Source organism: Gekko japonicus, unplaced genomic scaffold (genome assembly GCF_001447785.1).
Source record: "Gekko japonicus isolate JY-2015 unplaced genomic scaffold, Gekko_japonicus_V1.1 scaffold1525, whole genome shotgun sequence".
In the NCBI taxonomy this organism is placed as follows: domain Eukaryota; kingdom Metazoa; phylum Chordata; class Lepidosauria; order Squamata; family Gekkonidae; genus Gekko; species Gekko japonicus.
In genome coordinates, this window is record NW_015176018.1 from 236,192 (window position 1) to 239,565 (window position 3,374).

The following is a 3,374-nucleotide window of genomic DNA, read 5'->3' on the forward strand; positions in this document are numbered from 1 at the left end:
CTGTAGGGGATTTTTTTTTTTAAGAGACGCCAAAGTTGGATCAGGCCAAAGGCCCATCTAGTCCAACACTCTGTCACACAGTGGCCAAAAATACCAGATTTTTAAATTTGCATTTTCTATAAACTACAAACTATTAAAACTACAACGAAATTAGGGAAGGGAACTACATACTATGGGAGAAAGTAAAGAAAACCCACTAAAAACCCAAGAGATGGTGGTCATACATACTGCTTAACAAGTTTAGCTTTTTAAAAATGTGAAACATTTTGAGAGGGGCTATATTACGGACACAAGGAAAAAATCCTGCTCAACACTCAGCTGTGATTGCTTAACAAGTTTAGCTTTTAGCTCATAATTCCATTCAAGTTCATTGAATGTGGTCCTCTAACAATCAATTTATGCTGGTAATATAACTTTAAACACCTCTACTTCTGACAACTTAAAAAGCAATATAAGACATTTATAATAATACATTATAAGAGCTTTCAGAGTGTAATAACATCTCATTTTTTATATTTTTGCTTTCTCAAATGGTAACTTGTCTTTGGGGCAACTGCCCCTAATTTGGAGTCTGAGTCGTCATCTGAAGATGCCGCTGCTTCTTCTTCTTCGCTATATTTAGTGCTGTCCTCTTTCTCCGCTTCTACCTCTCCTGATGGATGACTATGTAGATGCAAAAATTCACGTGCCTTTTCAACAGAGTCAATTTTTTCTTTCTTGTCCATGAATTTGAAGATTGTACCTTTGGGGACTAACCATCTGTAAGGGATGTTTTTCTTTTGTAAAAATGTCACCAAGTCTCTATATTTCCTCCTCTTCCTTCTTATTTCAAACAGGATGTCCTTTAACACTTTTATTTCTTCAAGGTAGATCCATTTGTCGCTTTAAGTATTTGATCTCTCACTTGTCTTCTTGAGAATCTTATAATCACTTCCCCAGGCAGATTATTTTTTCTTGAAAATTCTGGATATGATCTATAGATCATATCTATTTCGCTTTGTAGTGTGTCCGTTTTTATATCTGCCATAGGTTCTAATATTTCACACATAGTCTGTTTCAGATTCTCAGTTTTTCTTCAGTAACACCTTGAAATCTTAAGACATAGCTTGCTCTCTCCATTTGTAGCTGTAACAGTTGAGACTCCTCCATCAGTCTCTTTTTTCCCATCACCTGGAGTTGTTTTTTAAGCTTTTTAGTGTTGGTATCCACTTCTTTTACTTCTTGTTCAGTTTTATCTGGGTTTTTTTTTGCTATTTCAGTCAGTTGCAGTTGCTGTGCATCGAAAGGAATAGCCTCTTCTTTAGTGGAAACCCACAACTAACTGATCAGACAGTAAGGACTCTTGAGGGATCAGTGGTCTGACTCAGAGAAATGCTGCTTCATGTGGTCATTGCACATCTTTGTTTTAGGGTTACCAATCTTGAGGTGGAACCTGAAGTTCTCCCAGAGTTACAGTTGCACTCCAGATTACAGAGATTGGCTCCCATGGAGGATATGGCAACTCTGGAGGGTGAACTCTATAGTATACCATAGAATTCAGGAGAAATGGAAGTCCTAGAGTGACACCCCATCCCTGCTATCCTTCCTCCCCTACCCAAATTCTGCCCTCCCCAGGCACGACTCCCAGTCTCCAGCAGTTTCCCAAGCCAGATGCCGCAACCCTCTCTCCCTTCCATTTGCTCAGTGTCATCTGATTTGACATTTTTAGTGCCGTGTGTTTTATTCCGTCCTGCTCATCTTTATTCAGATTAATATCTTCCTTCTTTCCGCTGTCTTTTCATCGTGAATTTAGAATTAGTTATCAGAAAGACACCAACTCTAGAATTTGCTTTTCTTGCCTGAAGGATTTTTAGAAGCAAATGGTATTATTAGCTATGCTCATGTCGAGTTTGCTGTGGTAATTTTTTTAATGCTACCTTTCATATGTAGATGGGCTGCAGATCGCTGCCATGACTCACTTTGGTCTCTTGAGCCTGTCAGGTCTTGTACGGACATGCACAGCTCTTTTGATGATTTCCCTTTTGGAGGCAGACCAGCTGAGCATATTTATGCCATGTCGTGCATATGAAAGGCCAAGAGTCTCCCTGAAGGAAGAGCAACCTAAAATGATGGGGGAAAGGATAGATTTCATGTTAGGGTTGACAGTTTTTTAACTGGTTCCCCTGGTTGTCTGTATAATATCAGTTTGATCTGTGGCAGTGGTCATGGGATGTTATTTAGCTCCGTGTCATGAAAAGTTTCAGCTGCCCAAGAGCCCAGTCCTTGTCCTTAATCATGTTCGCTGTGTTTGTTTAAAAGACCATACTTCATTTAATATAGTAGCGTTTTCTTTCTTTTTCAAGGCAAAACAGCTGCTACTAGATTGTTGGGACATTCCTAAGACCCAGATGCTGGTGCTTCACTAACCCAGAGCACCCAACTGAATTCATGGGACCCAACCCATTGCCCGTTTATCTGCAGGGGAAAGTGGGTACAGAAGTGGCTGTGTGAACGCTCCATCCTTGTGGCCAGCAGTGCTGGTTTTGGAATGTCGCTGATCATGGAAGAAGGAAGAGTTTGCATAGCTATTTCCTCTGCACAGCTTCCCCTGCAGACAACCAGGCATTCTTGTAGAGGTAAGGGGTGAAGCCAGCACACTCTTTTCCTGCACATTCAGTCAGTGCAAGGGATTGTCCAGTGCAGTAGGCTACTGAGACACCTCCACACCTCCCTTGGCAGAGCAAAACCCCATAGAATGCCACCATGGTCTCTCCCAGGCAAAGGTTCTGGTGAAGAAGAAGATAAAGATGAAGATGAAGAAGAGATTGGATTTATACCCCATCTTTCACAGCCCAAGGGAGTCTCAGAGCGACTTATAAACTCCTTTCCCTTCCCCTCCCCACAACAAACACCCTGTGAGGTAGGTGGGACTGAGAGAGCTCTGACAGAAACTGCTCTTTTTCAAGAACAGCTGTGCCAGAACTATGGCTTGCCCAAGATCATCCAGCAGGTGCAAGTGGAGGAGTGGGGAATCAAACCTGGTTCTCCCAGATTAGAGTCCACGCACTTAACCACTACACCAAACTGGTTCTGAGGGAGGTGCTCTGAGAAGCAGCTTTTTGCAAAGCAAGGGAGACATGGTTCTGAGTATAAACTGGCAAAAAGACATATGCTGGAGTCTAAAGAGAGGATGTCCTTTAGGGAGAGAGAAAGCATAGAAATGGGGAAACTAGATGTTACTTCAATTTGAGGCTGGTATTTATTACCTAATGTTAATGTGAAAGGGTAAACCCACGGAAGCAGGTAAATGTTGCCAGGATTTTTTTTTTTTTTTGCAGAGGTACTTGCTGGGACTGAGTATTAGCTCCTTTGAGGGGCTCTCCTGAGGGGAGTGA

At 41.8% G+C, this 3,374-nt stretch overlaps 1 protein-coding gene across 1 annotated transcript in view; it reads left to right on the forward strand.

Annotated features, from left to right (window-relative positions):
• The window catches only part of GUCY1A2 (guanylate cyclase 1, soluble, alpha 2), a gene marked incomplete at its 5' end in the record, with an annotated part of 237,962 nt that overhangs the window by 107,349 nt on the left and 127,239 nt on the right, over positions 1-3,374 (forward strand). The gene's annotated exons all lie outside the window — the stretch shown is intronic.